Source organism: Leptonotus elevatus, chromosome 3, assembly GCF_054856555.1.
Source record: "Leptonotus elevatus isolate MCC_2025b chromosome 3, RoL_Lele_1.0, whole genome shotgun sequence".
NCBI classification, from domain to species: Eukaryota; Metazoa; Chordata; class Actinopteri; order Syngnathiformes; family Syngnathidae; genus Leptonotus; species Leptonotus elevatus.
Window position 1 is genome coordinate 8,301,341 of NC_141241.1, and position 19,683 is coordinate 8,321,023.

A 19,683-nucleotide genomic window follows, 5' to 3' on the forward strand; every position below is an offset into this window, starting at 1 on the left:
CTGGTTGATCTCATGCTCTGCTGCCACCTGCTGGCCGTTTTTGTAATAACTACTATTGCTTCAAGCGTTCTCTTCATTTCAGAGGTTGCATCAAAGCCTTCTGTATGCTCTAGCATAAAAATATAAGAAAATATAAGAAAACGTATAAATAGCATGGTAATATTACAAATAGAACGTATTTATACGTTTTGGGGAGCCATCGAGTTAAAACTTTTTCCACTTGCTGTCGACTGATGATGACATCACCTGTGCTGAGAAATTAGGCAACAAGTCCGACCAATCATGGCTTACCTGTTTTCTGGGTTTGGTCAATAAACTGAGCCATGATTGGTCGTTACCTACTTCCTCAGCACAGGTGATGTCATCTTCAGCTGACAGCAAGTAGGAAATGAGTTTTGAAAGGTATTAATTGGAAATGGAAAATAATGAAGTTACAACATTAATCATAGAAAAAATATTACCATTTTACTGCTGAAAATGTCTCAATGAGTCAAGTATCCCTTTAATGATATATTTTAGTTTTTACTTTATTTCTATGTCGTATCTAATTGTGTAACACATACTTCAAATGAACTCAATGTCAAAGTTTTGTTGCCTTTCTGAGTATATTGTACAAGCATTACAAGACAGGCAAGCCAATGAAAGTGAGCACGGCGCGCGTTGGCATGTTTGTGTGCGAGCGTAATCAATGTCGTACAGTGTGCTGCTGTGCTCGAGGCAGATAATCCCCATTTGAACGCTCTCCAGCCTCCTTGCTCGGGAGATGGTCAACAATCTGGAAGTGTCGCCAAGAAATGCGCTTTGTAATTACGGACACATTGATGTTGGCCTACATGCAAAACGTGTTCCCGTTTGATATCGTTTCCCCCCCCATTCCCCCCGCCCGCATGCATAAGCGAGCAGTGCTACACTTGCAGATACGCCCACCCAATCAAATCCCATTCAAGTGACACATAAAACATCCCCACACCGGCTCCCACACAGCACACATCAGATAAGCAAGCTTCCACTCTGCGCCTGCTTATTGGATGTTGTGTTGGCCACATGACACAATCATTGTGGCTTCTTTTTTTTTTCCACACACACCTTATTGCATGTTTTTTATTGTTGTTTAGCAGTGCACCCAGCCGATGGAATTCATTTCCTTTTCTCTCCTCTGCTTTTTGGGAAAAGCCAAGATGAGTTACGCTTCTCCACCATATGTCATTTCCGCCCCGGTCTGGCGACACTGTAGCGACATGAAAACAAATGATCATCATTCGCCGGCTCCTGCTCATCTGCAATTAAAGCAGATCAGCGTGATTAGGCCCACTTACAAAAAAATAAGTAATAATTCATTAGCCTAATAATCTTTTGTTTACAGTTACCATTTTCCGCCTGTTGATTCTGCGCGACATTTCATCAAATGCTCTTCAAACGAAGACAATAAAGACAATTTGATGCTCATTTTATTTATAACGCCACACAATAATCAGGACTATTGTGACTTTATAAGACGCTGAAAGCTAAACAATAGTCACACAAAAGTCGAAATAATGGGCTCTGTATTCCCAGCCTAGCGCAAGTCCGGCGCAAATCGCGATCTGATGCTACATTTACACCCAAACGCTTTGCCTCGTCTTTCTCGCACGAGATTGATCACGAGATACTTCGTTCATTCGTGCCATGCCACAGCAGAGAAGAGGAGAGGCTCTTCTGCTCTGACAGAAAAAAAATGTATGAACGTCACTCGTCAATCAGGTGGCTGTGCTAAGACTAAGCTAACGCTAAATGCTTTTGCTATCTCGGTTTACAGTTCAACAGCTGTTAACAAGTAAATACACTTACCAGATACGATAGTGTCCGGTCTTACCTCAGCAAAACCCTGATGTTTTGTGTGTTTTATTCTTCCAAACAGTTTCAGACACACAGTCATTGAACACCACGCCACACCGTGAAAACTAAAAGGAATCAAAGGAAAATTAAATCAAAGTACAAAATGTAATGCATATACATGCTGTTACTATAGTCAAATATACAATTCAATGCAAAAATATTTAGCGACATATACATTCTTATTGTAAACACAATGATAGAAAATACTGTGAGTATTCACCAAACATGAAATTAAAGACACAATCTTTTATAGTGCAAACCTAGCGTTTACAGCATGTGCTAATGTGTCAGTAGCTAAATTTGAGCTGGCTAGTTTAAATACAGTGTGTAAATAAATTAACTATTGCTAAACAAATTTACCTTTCAAACTACAACCGTTTAGTATAACGCTCTTCAAATTAAGTAATTAGTAATTATTTACCGTGTGTGCCCTTGACCAGTCGTAGAATGTTTTTACTGAAACTTTATTGCTTGTTGTCGATCGCGTTGCTCTAGCTCGTCTCTCCTCCCGCTATCGTCTCTACTTCCGTACTGAGCAGCGCACGCTACGTCCGCCCAGCGAAACAACATCCGGGTTATAGGTCAATCTAAATAAATTTGTAAATTTAATCAAATCACGTTTTGCAAATTTATGCAAACATTTACAAGTTGCTACGCAGCTAATCAACGTCACGTCGATCGTTCAAAGTTACTGTGCGCGTCACATTCATCCACAAAAACGTTGTGGGGCAAAACAAAGTTGAGGATTTACCATTTCTGGTTCCATGGTACTACATTTCTTCTTTACGGTCTTTCATTTGTCTTAAGATTTACTGAAATCTCTGAAGAAGAAATGTGACATCTTGCCGTGACTGTTGTGACATATTTTGTTTCAATTTCAAAGTTTACGACATTTATGGCATTCGAGGTTTGCAATGTATCTTTTATTAATCTAAAATCCTGCAGTGGATTCTCGTCTTTGTATCGCACCCCCACCAGCATATTGATCCACAATTTCAATTTCTAATGTCAGAAGTTATTGCAGCAATAAAGAAGTTTAATGACTTCTTCAAGGCAATAATGTTAGCGCTTCTTTTTCGGTATTAATATGAAAAGCTCAATGGCGTTTTAAAAGGGATGTCACCTAAAACCAAAGAAGGAATCTTAAGTTAACCCTCTTCTTCTTTTTTTTTTTACTTTATCAAGAACAGCTACAATGTTCATGGGTCAATTAATTTAAACGAGATATTTTGTGTGTTTTTGTTTATTATTATTATTTTTCTAAACAGTTCCTAGGTGGGAAGGAAGTGAAAAAGCCAAACTACTTATAAATGCTCAATGATAGAGCTAACCTAAGACAAAAATAAATATCCTATAATTTATAAGATTTATATTTATTGCCTAAGCTTGAAGCCTGGAAGAGCAACATATTTTTTTTTTTGTGAGAATGTCACACATGTGACGTTGCTATTTTAGTAATATTTCTGTTCCCTGAAGAACTTGTGTTTTTTTGGCAAAAGTGATAAGCTGACAATCGAGCAACTTTTTGTTGCGTAGTGTGTTGGATTGTGTTGTGCTGCCCTCAAATTATTTCCATATTGCCCTTCGGTGGCCAATAAGGAACAAGGACTGCACAATGACAAATGCGCAGGACATTTCATTACATTACTCCCAATTAAATATCTGTCCTCGGCCACGTTAGTCATCTTAGCGCTCGCCATTCATACTAATTAGTGCTCCTCTTGCATGCAGTGTGCTGGAAAGAGGACATTTCAATATCCCATTAACTTATTCCATGATAGAGCTCTTGATTGATCGATTAAACGTGGGAAAGGATTGAATTAGGGTTTCGCGCTTCACTTTTCTTTTAAATATTCAAGTTTTATATTTTTTTTCCCCTGAGTTCAAGTCATGTGATCGCAGCCATCACTTATGCTTACATCTGATTTTTACCGGCTTCTTCGTTGTCAAAGTGCAGCTGTTTTGAGTCAGTCATCTAAATCAAAGAGCCTACGTTTGCCTTTCATAACCGTATCAAATTAAAGCCACCGCGTTGAACAGTTACTTGGATGCACGTCTTTATTCCGCCGCGTGACAGTTTTGGCGTAGGAAAAGGATTGTGTGAAATTTTAATGATTTGCTGATTTAAAGCGGTGTAAAGTGGCTCCTCTGAGCTGCAGTTCACTCTCCGAACTTAAATTAAAAGCACAGGCACGCACGTACGCGCGCGCACACACACACACACACACACACACACACAAAGCCTCTGAATGTCTTAAATATTTATTCCATTGCCACCATGCATTAATTACCTTACATTCTGACAGGACATCTGTTATTGCGGAAACGTTGGCTCGCGAGAAAACATTATATGCGTCTCCTGTGGTTGTGTACGTGCCCTAAATGGTGCGGTGTAATGAGTTTTTAGTAATGAAATTTCAATGTGGGATGATTAATAGCTCTCAGCTAGAACACAGTCAATTATTCTGCAAGCAAACATTTCTTTGTATACATAATAGGAAGGAAACAAGAAGGATTTGTTTTTCTTTACATCTTAATTTTTTTTTATGATGATGATGATATGTTGAATCGGTAAGATTACCGAATGAACAATACTTAGCTCTCTCTAGCTAACAAAGCATTTTTAACTCATTCACTGCCATTGACGGCTATAGACGTCAAAAATTAATTTGAACTATTTCTATTAGTTTAAGATTTTTTCCCACTTTTGTTAACAAGAGTATGAAACCCTAGAAAAACATTTTTATTGTTCATTTAGAACAGATCCAACATTTGTTAACTAGTGAAGTCATGAGATTAATTATGATTAAAAAAAAATTGTCCCCTGGCGCCCATAAGTGTTAATAATCGTATCTTTAAAAAAAAAAGGAAAAGATTATTAAAAATAAAATAAAAATATTTACAATTACTTTTAAAAAAAGACTAGGGGAGTCAGGCGATTTAATTTTTTCGTAAATTAATCGCATGACTTCACTAGTTAACTCACGATCAATTAAAAATTGTGTATCTGTTCTAAATGTACAATATTTTTTTCTAGGTTCTATACTCTTGTTAACAAAAGTGGAAAAAAATGTTAAACTAATAGAAATAGTTCAAATAAAATTTTGATGTCTATATCCGTCAATGGCAGTAAATGAGTTAAAAAGAAAAAGAAAAAGAAACAAAATCTGCTAATATGTGAATTTGTAGGTGCCGAACTATGCTACGCAGGGGTCGACAGTGGTTTTCAGTTGTAATATAATCATGAACCACTAGATGGCTATATGCCTTATTTGCAATTCAACTGGGTCTTATACTGCATTCAAGGAAAGTGGGAAGTCTGACTTTTCCAACCTCCGAGCAGGAAAAGTACAATGAACTGGGAGGTCCGAGTTGTTTACCGACCGGCTGCAATCTGAGAATGGCGACCCCCATAGAGACGCGGAACGATTATAAACACATTTACCTCTTTATTTACATTAATTATCCAAAACACACAACCTCAAGTAACACATGATTTGTACTGACTGCATGAACCAGAACAACAATTTATCAGAATCAGCCATCTTTGTTGTGTGTGTACATTCGCCGAGAACGCTTTATCTGAGTCGGATAAAGCCAACTTCCCAGCTTCCTTGAATGCAGCATTACACTGCTTTATAGTACAATGTGAGTACCGGGAGGTCTAATATTTTTTTGCAGATTTGGAAATGATATGTTTTGTGAAAAACTCTACAAAATGAGTTTTTGCACTTAATGTTGGTTTCTTGTTAAGCAGATGTGTGCCGTCCCTTTGCATTGGAAAAAAAAAAATAGATACTAAATCCTTTGCTGTTGAGTTAGGATAGTGGATACATGTATAGAAAAAAATATTATGAAAAACAAAATATTAACAGCACATATTTTGCCCGTATGTGCATACAATATTTTACCCATATTTAAACTGGCCAGTGTGTGATCCTCTATCACCCCTGCTCTGTAATTTGCCCATCCCTGACATAATGTATTGGACACAGTCACAAGTTCCAATACTTTTACTCACGAATTGCTGGAATGAAATCTGTAAACTGTTGATCTCTTTTGATGTCAAACCCAAATGTTTTGAGTCCACAGCAAAAAAAATAAAGGAATCGGCCTCACTGTTCCAACGCTTTTGGAGTTGAGTGTCGATGTGGTGTAATCATCACATTGCATTACAGCATAAGAAAAGCCGGCAAAGCAGCTTTAACGAGTCCTATTTATGCCTCGTACGTTTTCTGTAATCACAATTATGACGCCGACGCCTCTGTAGTATCAAAGACAGGTTATTCTATTTGATCCAATGTGGCCCGGCTCACTAATGCCTGTCACCGGTCATATTCCTGTGTTTATATTATGGGAGGAGGACTTCTCATGCATATGTATGCCCTCCAGCGCAACTGAACACTCAGCATGAAATGAAATAGCGCACTGCTTAGACAAATCTAAATCTACATACGGCCCGTTGCATACAAATGGACACAGGCAGAACCTGCAGGCTGCTTCAAGCAGTCCGATATCAGATATTAAGAAATAGCTTGTTGTGTTATTTTGAATGCGCTCACTTTATATCAGTTGTGTTTCTGTGTTTGTGTGGCAATAAAAGACACATTTTAGATAGGCAGGGGGGGAAAAAATGACATTTTGCCAATGCACATTTACAGACAATCGTGTTTCTTGGCTGGCAATCACATCAAGCTCAGAGCATCCAGACAGACACTATGAACACAGTGCACTTTTCCCAGCTACATTAAAATAACTGCATTTTCTCTTCCATGCTCCAATAACTGAAGAAAGGAGCTTGATTTGTTTTCCCCCATGGCTGCAAATCTCATTTTTATAGCAGCCCGATATTATGTGCAAACCAATTCCAAATCCACTTTTCCAGTCTACTTTTTCCATTATCACAATAAAATTGGAGCTCTTTTTTCTTGTCTTTTTTTTCTCTCCCTCTTTTACAGCGACTGAATGTTGAAACACATTAAAACGGCTCGGAGAATAGCCTTGCCCTCTTGAACGTTGTCTTTTGAATTAAATGTCAACAAAGGTGTAAAACTAAATGTAACCTCATCTCTGGCGGAATATAAATGTGCCACTCTTCTGATATAGATGAGATGTCCAGCGCAGAGAGAGTGGGGCTCATCTGCACGCTCATAAATTAATAAGAGAGGGTGTCTGCACTTGAGTGACACATCTTTGATTTGCAGCAAAACAGTTCATTTCAATCTGTGCTATAATTCCTCGCGGCGTCTCGCTCCCCTCACAGTCATTCGGGGAGAAAAGTAATATGCCGACATCTAATAAGTGAAACTTATTTGCTAATGTAAGCCGAAGCAGAATCAAGGCGACGTAGCGTAATTTAAATCAACCTAATTTAACGAGTCAAAACAAATTGCTGATGGCGCTGATGATAATATTTCTCTAATGTAATTGATTTCTGCTCCTTCATTATGCCGCAATGCATGCAAATCTTTTCAGAAGACACTTTTTGCATTATTTTTCATCACTTAAAGCATGTCAAAGCTATTTAAATAACATGTATGAGATTTGCTTATACCCCAAGGATAGAGAATTACAGCATAATTTACACTCTCTTTTTCTCGCATTGCTGAATTGTTTCAGGCACAGGAGCTACCGCTTACCCCATCCCACTCTACTGCTAACCAATGACAACAATATGAACTATTACGTATTAAAATCGAGGCAACTTGGGCTAGCTAGCCCAATAAGCAAATGCTAAGAAAAAATAAGAAATTAAAAAAATCACCCTTTTAAAATCCAGCATTGTAATTAACTAGTTGTTATATTCTTGACTACAAATGACAGTAGATAAGCAATATTCAAGAGAGTGTGACTATAGCTTTGGATAGAAAGGCTGTTGTGAGGGCAAAGGCCAGAAGAAGATATCATGGGAGATCTGAAAATGATCAGATTTGAATTCGAAATTCAACGATTATGTTTGTGACACAATCAGGAAAAGAAAATGACAACATGCAGCTCAAAGATAAGAGACACAACTTTATCCGTCACTAATGTCACAACTGGTCAAAATCACTAGAAAAAAAGAAATTAAAGAAAGTTACCTTTTTCCTGGAGAATTTGCATTAGCCATGTCTTCAGCCAGAAGGAACAGGATGATGTCATGTGACAGGAGCTGCTTGGAAACAATATTTTAAATCAAAACCTTTGTCTAAGTTGTCTACTAAGATATAAGTGGGAAAAAAAGTTGCATTAATATTTTTTTTATTGGGAGTAGAAAATTACAGTTATAGACTTTGGCAACAATGGGCTAATGTGTAAGTAACTTTATGTGAATAAAAACAGTTTTTATTTCATTGACTGTGAGTGGAGTATGTCAAACCACAAACTTTGAAAACTACTTTTGTATCCCCCCCCTCCCCCCTTGTTTTACGTATTATTGTATTTTGTTAGCAACACCTACTTTTGTGACAAAACATCTAATCATTTTGACTTGCAGTGCTCACACAATGCCAAATGGGTGCATTGTGGGTGCATTGTGGGTGCACTGACTGCTTGTATACCATAGAAATTTGATTTTGACACATAGGTAAGATGTATTGGGAGAGATATGAGCTTTTGCAGATGATCCATGGTGTTGTGCAAAATCATCTAAGTTATTTTTGGGCAAAAGCACTAAGTGAATGCAGATGAGCCAAAGTAATTGAGAAAGATCTTTGCAGTACCGACTCTTTGTTTGGGAAAGGAACTTGGAGTGAAGCATGCGTGACCAGTTTTGGGATAGATATGTGCTTTTACTAATGAACTGAGCACAAATGTAAGTCTGTTTGGCCAAATGAGCTTGCAGTTTTGAAAATGTAATTTCAGTTTCAAGAAATGTGCCAAACCGATGGAGAAAAACTGTAAATGTGTGGCAGCATTTCAATCACTGGCGTGCTCTTCTTATGAGAGGGTAGTAAGTATACCATCTGAATTATATTGATTCCAAGTTATTTTAAGGTCAGGTTACTTCATATTGTGAATTTAATCGCTTGATACGGCTCAGTGTCGACGAATAGAAGCCTCGACCCCTTTACCATCTCTCTCCGACTGCTGTCATTTCCATTAGTGTCGAGCTGCCAGTGCCCTGACAAACTCTCTCAACTCACTTCAATTGGACATGCATTGGACTGTGTCCTTAAAGTCTTCATAAATGACAGTGCTTTCTGAGCCATGAATGGATTCGCTGTGCTGGTAAAAGAAATCGGTACACACTGTATACCGTATAGTAGTGGAGTTTCTCTTTCATTGGCTTTTGGAATACCGCTTAAGGAGTATGGTGATGGAGTCAAAACCTGAACTGGTTGATAAGGGCATTATTACATGGTGCTAATAATTGTGTCTTGGTATAGATAGATAGATAGATAGATAGATAGATAGATAGATAGATAGATAGATAGATAGATAGATAGATAGATAGATAGATAGATAGATAGATAGATAGATAGATAGATAGATAGATAGATAGATAGATAGATAGATAGATAGATAGATAGATAGATAGATAGATAAACAACTAGCTAGCTAACTAGAGAGATCGCTTAATAGTTAGCTAGCTAGCTAACTAGATAGATAGATAGAGAGAGAGAGAGAGAGAGAGAGAGAGAGAGAGAGAGAGAGAGAGAGAGATCAACAGCGAGCTAGCTAACTAGATAGATCACTCAACAGTTAGCTAGCTAACTAGATAGACAGCTCAAACGCTAGCTAGCTAGCTAACTAGATGGATAGATAGATAGATAGATAGATAGATAGATAGATAGATAGATAGATAGATAGAGAGAGAGAGAGAGAGAGAGAGAGAGAGAGAGAGAGAGAGAGAGAGAGAGAGAGAGAGATGGATGGATGAATAGTTTGCACTTTCCTAAGCAGTTTTCTCAATCTACTGCCATGTGAGCTCTTATATAGCACCACACTAATATGTCAATTATTCATAAACCAAACTTAAATTCAACTAAAAAAAGATGACTCCTGCCTGTTAATGATAGCGTCGACCTTGCGTCACCTCAGTTATCTTAGCCTTTCATGTTCAGCGCTTTGAACAGGCAATGCTGTTTTCTCAGTCTAAACTAACAGGCAACATGCAGTTGTACAAAAGAAAGGAGAGAGAAAAATGGGAGTGAGATTGAAAGGAGCTGAAGAGCAGGGGATGAAATGTTCTCGCAGACAATCCATTTACTCCCCGCAACACACCTTGGAGATATTGAGAACGATAACAATGCAGCCGGTGCCGTTTGGTGCGCTGCTACACAGCACATAATTGCCCTGCTCTTGTTATATTTTCTATCCGGGCAACATCAATCTCTGTTGCAGCTCTTGTCAGAGCTGTCGGGAAGCTTGCGGAGTGAAGTCAGATCTCCTGTGTTGGGCTTTGGGGAAAGTGTCAGAGCGAGGATGAGGCACCGTGCAAGCGGCTCAGCTTAAACACTTGCTCGTCCTCTTCACGTCGCATGTCACCACATGCTGACAATAGCAAAGTGCATGATAAATATATCAATTTATGAACGTTACAAGCACATGGTGCACTGATGGGGTGCATCAGCGAAAATATTAGCACTTGTTTCCAATATACGGCACACTTTTCAGTGTTTAGTGCTGCTGTTTTGGTTAGCAAATGACTTCAAATTGTCTCAGGAGTGCACTCATGTTCATGTATGTACATTAACATCTATTAGCTGACATGATTACAACGACTACCTGATCGAAAGAAGATGCATCTAATATAGATAATAGCAACAACAGAAGCAGACTGCGAGGGACTAAAACATTTGATCGCTCCCCTCAAAACAAGAATGTTTCTGGCTATATTGCGCTTTAAAGTTGTGTTCCTAAATCCTTAACGGCTATATTAGACATTTTGATTTTTGTTTGGTTTTGTTTAATGACTCAAATCCGTGATCCGATCCTAACCGTGGCTTTTGAAAGGTTGATTTCAGCAAGACAAGAAATAAGGGATGTAAAGGGATGGAAGTATGTTTTTAAAAATACCTGGGAATTGTTTTAAATCGTGAAATAAAAATGCAAAAGAGCATGTTTCCCACACAACCGTGCCTACATTTAGTCCTGCTTATTAAACTCATTTATGAGGATGTTATGCACTTTGGTGCTGCTGGTTTGGTTAGCAACATAGTTCAAATGGGCTCAGTCTATGAACTGAGGTAATTAAGTAACTGACAAGGAAAATTTGGCATTTATTAGTCTTAAGCAGATGATGTACCCTGGCATCTATTAACAGGATGATTTATTATTTGATGTAATAAGTAAGTTTAGTCTACTTTGCTGCTCCTTTTGCTTTTGTACTCACTCGGCAGTTGCTGCATTTACATAAACAAACGTGCATCTACTTTTTCCACCCGTGCATGTTTGCATGCGCGGCTCACCTCATAAAGCACAACCTTGAGAGTGAGCGTACACTAATTACTGTTTACAAACACCTCTCGTAAGTTTTTTTGCGACAAGAAAAGATGGTTTGAGGGCGAGCGAGGCAATATTTCAGCGGGCCAAAGAGGTGCAGGCAATCTGCCTTTGGAGTGGAAAAGGCAGCGGTGTTTTATAATGGAAGAAATTCAATGTGACATGTAGAGAATGAATTGCTCAGTCAAGCAGAAATATCCCTTGTTCTAATGGCTTGGGACACTCACTGGCATGTACTCTCCTCCTCCTCCTCCTCCTCCTCCTCCTCCTCCTTTTGCCCATCCCCCCACTCTTTCTATATCTCTCTCCGCTTTCAGCAGCACAATCCCAACACACTGTCGTCTGCATTGGATAAGAACATAAACAGGCTGCAGAAACGTATAGAGAGACGCCAAGGGACTAGGGAACGTATCTGTTGAGAGGAAAACATGCTCAGATGTGAACCTTGATAGCGCATTAGCAGTGACGAAGTGCTGGACCAAGCGTATTTCCACAAATAGTGGCACCATCCACTTCAGATAAATCAACGCTCTCTATAATCGATAGGTATTATTCTAAGTATACACTGCACTATTGTTTTCAACACAGACAAAGAGTTAGTTGCTGATTTGAACTCTGTTACTATCAAAAACAGGAGCACCTACTGCAACATTTCAACACCTAATTCGTACGAGTAGAATATTGTTATTTTAACAATATCCTATGTCAGCATTTGTTTTTTATTGCTTTAAAGAATATACCCTTGATTTGCATCATGATTTTTCTCTCGCGTACCACAATGTCATTGTGCTCAATTGGAAAACCTGACGAACGGAAAACGTCATTATGCAAATAGTCGTCATTTTCACTTTTAACTCCTTCACTCCCAGCCATTTTCACTGAAGTAACCCCCTTTGCTCCAGGCTGTTTTACTGGATTTTTACTGATTTTGCAAGACCCACAGAATGTTGTGTTCTATTGCTATAAAAACATGGAAAATACCAAAAGAAAGATTAGAGTCTCTTCTTTCATCAGTGGAAAAAAAAGAGTATATTACTATCTGTTTCCGTTTTGCAGCAACTGGCATTAGAATATAGCTAAGTTTAATCATTATGCACAAATGTGTTTAAAACTGTGAGGAAAACAGCTTTTTGCAACATGGCCCTGGTTGAACTCTTATACTCTGCTGCCACCTGCTGGGTTAGGGTTTCTTCAACCGTTCTCTTCAGTTCAGAGACCGCATCAAAGCCTTCTGTATGCTCTAGCATTTAAAAAAACAACAACATAAAAAACGTTTTGGGGACACTGGTAATATTTAAAATAGAACGTATTTATACGTGTTTGGGAACAAACGAGTTAACTTTCTACATCCAATAAGACATCATATTTATATACGGACTTATATACACGTATATATGTTTGTATAAATACACACTATGGCATTTTCGCTGTAGAGACATAAAATACCGCGGAGGAAACAATGTCTTCAAGTGAGGCATATTCAGGTTTTTGCACGTGTTTCAAAATTGGAATAATGCCAAAATTTGAAAGGGGTGTTGCCTGCATGTAAACATAGTTTTTCTCAATCTTATGGTGATAAAATTGAATGCATTCGGAAGCTTACGTGTGGCCGCCCAACCACATAGGCAATAGAAAACATTGAAGTCCCAACATTTTGTATCATGTCGCCCTGTTTGAAGCATTCCAACTTTGTCACGTTGTCATATTATCTGTGAAGTGCTCTGCATCAACAGAAATGTATTTTCTAAGGGTCAGACGCTGCATATTTATTGCCCCCTCCCTCCCACGAGGCCGCATGATACACCGCCAGCCATGTATCCTTTTGCATTGTTTGCTTTAGAGTGTTTACACTGCGATTGGCACTTTAGATATTCCGCAGAGCATGTCTTCCCTTACATGAAATATGTTTTCTTGGAGAAGTGTGAGCCCGGACGACTAGGAAGATTGCTTTCTATTATTCGAGTGTGAAAATGATAAATTGGTGCTGGTAATATTTCAGATGACGCTCACATGCACGCGCGCATTCCCATTGTGTCGTGCTGAAGATTCTCACCTTTTCATCAGCGGCTGTTTTACAAAAGCCGACATGGCACGTAATCTGTCGTAAGGCGGCTATGATACAAACATTCTTACAGCACCCCAGGCCCCCCCCTCCTTCGCGCAATTTAGCCTCCCCCCCCCCCCATTATTGTGCAGACAGGAAATCACTCCTTAGAATGAAATATTGCAAACACTGAGCTTTTTACGCAGCTGCTGATAACAGGTGACAAACTGCGTTACTTATTAACACGACAAGCTCGCCTGTCGTTTTCAAGGAACAATATCTACTATGTTCTTGTCAGCAACGCATAGATTCTCACAGCATTACAGCATTACTGGTAATAATTAGACTTTAAAAGGGACGTATTGTGAAAAAGTGACTTTATATTGCTATTATAAGAACAGTTTGTTCGTGGTCATTTCTGTCCGATGCATCAAGTCCGATTTTAGTTTTTTGTTTTTTGCTGGCCTTGTTCGTAAATGTCACTGTAAGCACGCCATTCTGAATTTTGCTGGATTGTGACATAACAGTGGTGCTAATTTGCATAATACTACTCCCAATACAAGGGTACAAGGGGGAAAAAAAATCCACGTTCGCCCAGAGGGAAAATATAAGCTCCACATGGTCAAGATTTAAACCCAGAATGTCTTGACTGTGAGCCAGATATACTAACCACACGGCCATTGTGCCATGTGACTGAAACAATGCCTAAAGGCCCAATTGCGAACGTCACATGACCAAACCCTGAAAAGAGGTGAGCCGTTGCGGTCTTAACCTGAGTCCTTAGGCAATGTGATGTCATTTTCAGGCGACAGCAAGTGGCAAAATGGCCGCTCACTGAGATAGATATACGGGTGGATTTTTCTGCTTAAAGGGACAGTGTGTATTAATTAACCCCATCTAGTGGTGATTAGGGATGTAACGATAATGGCAATATAGTGATATCGCGATATTAAAACTGCCACAATATATCGTCGTCATCATGTCACGATATTAAAAGCAGTACATCTGTTAAAAAAAAGTCGGGTTGATTTCTATTTGTGCAGTTCTAGCACCCTCTGGTGGCTATTTTTTTAGTGCAATTGAATTTTCACAAGGCATGTTTCGGCCCTTCTATGTTCAAAATCCACGCTAAGGGTCAGATGAAGGGTCAATATGTGGAGGAACTCAATGTGTTAGCAAGTAAGTGTCTCAATATATATATATATATATATATATGTATAGAGAGAGAGAGAGAGAGAGAGAGAGAGAGAGAATATTTATATATCTTTTATATATAAGGTTTATATTTTTATAATATTTTTCATTGCTGTAAAAGCACAATATTGTGTGTGTGTTTTTTTTTGCTTGAGCTCTTTTTCTTTTTTACGATATTGTGAATATTATATCGCCAACCTCCCCACAATATTGTGATAATTATCATATCGTGATGTTTGGATATCGTTTCATCCCCAGTGGTGATTGGTGAACTAATTAACTATTAATTTCAATAATTAAAAAAAAAAAGTTATATCACATCAATGTCTAGTAATCGCTAATTTTGTATTAGGTCACATAGATCGCACCACCCCTTGGCTGATATTTTTATCTTTGAGTTCCATGTTTCGGGCTCCCGCCGTTTGTCTCTTGCTGCTTAGCTCTCGCAAGCGTTTGCTAGCTTCTCCCGCTAGCCGCTCTAGCGAGTTCTTGCTAGCCACTCATATTAGCCGCTCCTGCTCGCCAGGCTGCTCGCTCACTCCAAATAATAATTGGTAGTAGCCTTGCGAAGTGTGGCCAAACTGAGGCACCGTAGTTTGCGTGCGTCAAAATTGTTGCATTCTATTCATTTACCACTAGATGGCACTAAGTAATACACGCTACCCTTTTAATTCAAATTCCACAAACACAATATTAATCAAAATGCCGTGCCTAGCAGAGGCGCATAGAACACATTGTAAATAATTTTTTTACTCGACTTCCCTTAAATGACTGGCGACCAGTTCAGTCTCAGGCCTGTTCTCCCAGTTCTTGAATGGGCTTTCTTTCTGGCTCACCTTCAATGTTCCCAAATCAAGTATTTAAAGTTAATTTGCAAACCAAAATTGTCTGTAGGTGCGAATGATTATGAGTAAAAGGTTTTCCACTTCCTCGCGTCCAACGCTGCAATAAGCTTCAGCTCGCCCGCCGCCCCAATGAGAAAAAGCGCTATAGAAAATGGATAGGTGGAAGTTAGAAGTCTTTATCAATGTTTGCGTCACGGTGCACAACATTGACTTAAATGTTAAGCTTGTTAACAAGTTGAGGTTGATCATTAACTGCAAGGAGGAAGTGTGCATTTGTTCTGCCAAAGGGGATGGGACTGTTCCAGCCTAACAAACAAACTGCTTGTTCTGCATTACTTGACGTCCCGAGCAATAACGGCGCCAAAAAGCGAGGAAAACCCAATGCGGGGTTTAAAGTGGGGAGTTTGGGAACAGTGAGAAAAGAAAAGTCAAATGTTCATTTCTGCCATTGTGGTTGTTTAACTGATCTTGACAGCCAGTCATCGAGGGTGCACCGCATCTATGAAGTGAAGCCGGGAAATCTTTGAGGTGTTTGGTCCCCCTAATCCCGATGAACCCCCCCATGTCCTCCCATTCTAATAAGAGCCACGCCTCAATACCACACTGCTGCTTTCTTTTTAGACGCACTGGTCATTTGTCATGTGATTAGCGCTGGAGGGAGAAAAAAATGAATTAAAGAGAAATAACAGCATGTTGAATGACCTGGATGTTGGCCAGGGGGGGGAGGAAGAAGGGGAAAGATGCCCCCCCCCCCCTCCCTCCCAGGACCCAGACAATGGAGTCCGTAGGCCCTGATGCGGCTTGACAAGTGAATGACATGCTGAATGGTTGCCATGGAAACAAATGTGTTGAATTTAATGCATGCATATTCTGTTTTTGATTCCCCCTCCCCCTTAGCTGACTAATGGTGTGCTGACTCCACACAGGAAGCCCCCTCGTACCTCAACCCGGTCTGCGTGGACTGGCTCAACAGTAACGCTTCGGAGAGTATTAGCTTAGCGTGGCATGTCTTACAGTATGTTAATTATTTACAACAAATAATGTATCCTTGTTCGTCTTTTTATGCCAGTGATGAATAGTGACAGGAAGAACAATTAAAGGTCTAATTAACCTGTGTATCCACCTGTTGCCATTCATACAACAGAATAATGGCTTTCTGTTTAACTAGGGGGGTGGGGGGTGGGGTAGGGGGGTGCTGTTCAGTTCATACAGGCTATCATACAAACATGGACATGAACAAATTGACATCAAAGGCCTATTTGAACTGTGTTGTTAACCAAAACAGCAGCGTCAACTGACTCACTTAGAATATAATTAACTCATTCACTGCCATTGACGGCTATAGACGTCAAAAATTCATTTTAACTATTTCTATTAGTTTAGTTTTTTCCATTTTTGTTAACAAGAGTATGAAAACCTAGAATTTTTTTGTACATTTAGAACAGATCTAAAATTTGTGATTAATCGTGAGTTAACTAGTGAAGTCATTCGACTAATTACGATTACAAATTTTAATCGCCCGATGCCCCTATTTTTTAAATCATCTTTTCTTCTTTTTTTATTTTTTATTTTTAATAATCTTTTTTATTTATTTTTTAAAGATTATTAAAAAATAGGGGCGTCGGGCGAGTACTATTTTCAATCGTAATTAATCGCATGACTTCACTAGTTAACTCACGATTAATCACAACTTTTATATCTGTTCTAATACAATATAAAAAAACACACTAGGTTTTCATACTCTTGTTAACAAATGTGGGGGGAAATGTTAAACTAATAGAAATAGTTCAAATGAATTTTTGACGTCTATAGCCGTCAATGGCAGTGAATGAGTTAAAGTGTGCAAACGTAGTGTATGTTTGAATGTGCTCCATGTGCATTATTACAGATGGTCTGACTATTTTACAATTACAATCATGAACTTTCCAGTCAACAGTGACCATGTGGCGTGCGCCTCTTTGTTGATGTCTGGGGAAAGGCAATACATTGGGGGGGAAATGTAATTATCTTAGTTCATAGAAGCTTTTGTCCACACGTGAATGTAAAAGAGTGGATTATTCTCAGGCTATGTTTAAAAGACAATGACCTAGTGATTTGTTAGGGGTTTTAAAAGGTGTCACATTTGCTAACGGAGTTGCTAACCAAAACAGCAGCAGTGAAAGCAACAGTAAATGTAAAGTCTTAAAGTCATTTTTTTCGGCCCCACACCAGCCCACTACAAAACACTTTCAAGTCAGGTTTGTTGTATTCATACCCTTTTTACTATGACTGAAAATTTTTGACAGGTTAAAACTAAGGCATCCACGGCAATCACGGCCTGTCATATACAATCCCCCAAACTCCTGCGTTCACGCACAACTGTGGTGTCTAAATTTGATGTCTGAAAATGTGATTGCTGTGGTCGCCGGGGACACAATACAAATGTAGCGTTACCAAAACAGCAGCACTTAAAACAATCATCACGGAGTCCTACCACATGTAAACGAGTTCCTTGTGCAGTATTATGATGATCTTCCATAGACTCAGACGCTCACACAATACTGTGTGCTCCATAATAGTCCTTTTAATTAAGCTTTAAACTTCACTTTAAGTTATATTAATTAATAATTAATTTGTCCCCCCCATCAAATCAAATCAACCAGACACAGAATGTCCTTGAAAATGAAGCAGACGTGATATAATACAATTTAGGAGCGTTTTAATTAAATGTGATGTTTTTTTCATTTTACAATTCACAAGTTAAAGATGAGTTGTTTTAAAGCGAGATTAGATAAACTGAAGCGCCAGTGATTTTTAATTTATTTTTATTTTTTTTATTAATTAAACTTGTGTCTAAAAGAGTGGAAAGAATTTGTAATTAGTTCTTCAACTTAAACAAGCTTGTGAGTTGGAGCTGCATATTGAAATTTAAATTGTCGTCCTGTTAAAAATAAATAAATAAGTAAATAAATAAATAAATAAAGCTAGCTCTGAACTGCCGTTTGGTGCAAAGGCACAAAACAACAGTCAGGAATCGGGATCCATCCAATTTTGTATCATCCATCTAAGATCTGCTTCCAAATTGGTTTTTATTTGGGTAAGTAAAAGACCTTGTATCAGCCTGAAAGATGGCTGCTTCAAACAAAAATGGCCGACTTCCTGTTCAGTTAAAGGCATGTGTCTTGTGATGGTAGTCAATTAACATGTCCGCCCAATTTGGTGTTGACTGGTGCAACTGGTGTTGGGGGCCATTCTGTTTTCTATTTCTGATTTACTGATCAGGTTTTGGGCTATTGTGTTCATAAATTTTTCATACATGTTCACCAGCAGGGTTGAGAGGGTAACTTTTAAAATGTAATCAATTACAGTTACAAGTTACCTGCTAAGAAATGTAGTTAGTAACGTAATCCAAGTACCATAATATTAAAGTCATGTAACTGGATTATTTTTGGATTACTCCAATATTGAGTATGCTCATGAAGACAAAAATATATATATATCACCACAATATATATTCTATACAATGTGTTCCTGCTATTTGCGGGCAGCCCACAAATAGCAAAAATCCTTGTGTAATTAAAAAGCATGTAGGCTATTGATTGATTGATGGATTGATTGATTGAAGGCCATATGCTGTTTTCAAACTGTCACTGAAAGCAACCACACCTCACAGGTAGCTAGCTAGCTAGCTAGCTAGATAGATAGCTAGATAGATAGACGTGTGACATCAACAGCAAAATTAACTTTTATTCCAGTCACAAGTTTAGCCGTGTATATGTTGTGTATGATGTTTAAATAGTGAATTGGTGGGAGGAAGATTTGTTTGGAAGGGGTAACTCACATTATGGTTGTAGGCTAGCGGGCTAACTAGCAAGAAGCTACAGCGCGTAGCATGCCGCTGGACTCTCAGCTCAAACTTTCGCTCCGAGTAAGTTCCAGTGAATACCGGTCGCCATTTCCTCCTCCCGTCCGTGAAGCTCTTTCAAACTGCCCGCGTGTGGAGGACACGACTCGTCAGTTCGTTCGTTCCCACCTCCCCGACACGTAGCAACGGTCTCTCTTTCTCTCTCTCTCTCTCTCTCTCTCTCACCCTCTCGCCCTCTTTCGCACTCTCTCTCATCGTAGAAATTGTAATCCCTCTAAGTAATCCCCATTTTTAATAAATGATGACATGTTTTTTCCTGTAACTGTAATGGAATACAGTTTAAAAAAAAATTGCAATCTGATTACGTTACTCCCCAAGCCTGGTCATCTGCAAACAATGCTTTTCTGGCACACTGAAGTCCCCTGATAGAAACCTATTCCAGTGATTTCACCAAT

At 38.8% G+C, this 19,683-nt stretch overlaps 1 protein-coding gene across 4 annotated transcripts in view; it reads right to left on the reverse strand.

The window, feature by feature from the left end:
* The window catches only part of tox3 (TOX high mobility group box family member 3), a 72,494-nt gene extending 53,097 nt beyond the window's left edge, over positions 1-19,397 (reverse strand). The window contains exons 1-4 of one of the 4 annotated variants that reach the window (XM_086071525.1): positions 19,205-19,397; positions 7,956-8,026; positions 1,853-1,940; positions 1,087-1,228 (exon numbers count right to left, since the gene is read on the reverse strand). The gene's annotated coding sequence lies outside the window, so the exon portion shown is untranslated. Of the gene's footprint in view, positions 1-1,086; positions 1,229-1,827; positions 1,941-2,296; positions 2,394-2,626; positions 2,729-7,955; positions 8,027-19,204 lie in introns of those variants that run through there. The other 3 variants (XM_086071524.1, XM_086071528.1, XM_086071526.1) reach the window with 3 other exon arrangements.
* Positions 19,398-19,683: the final 286 nt, after the last annotated feature.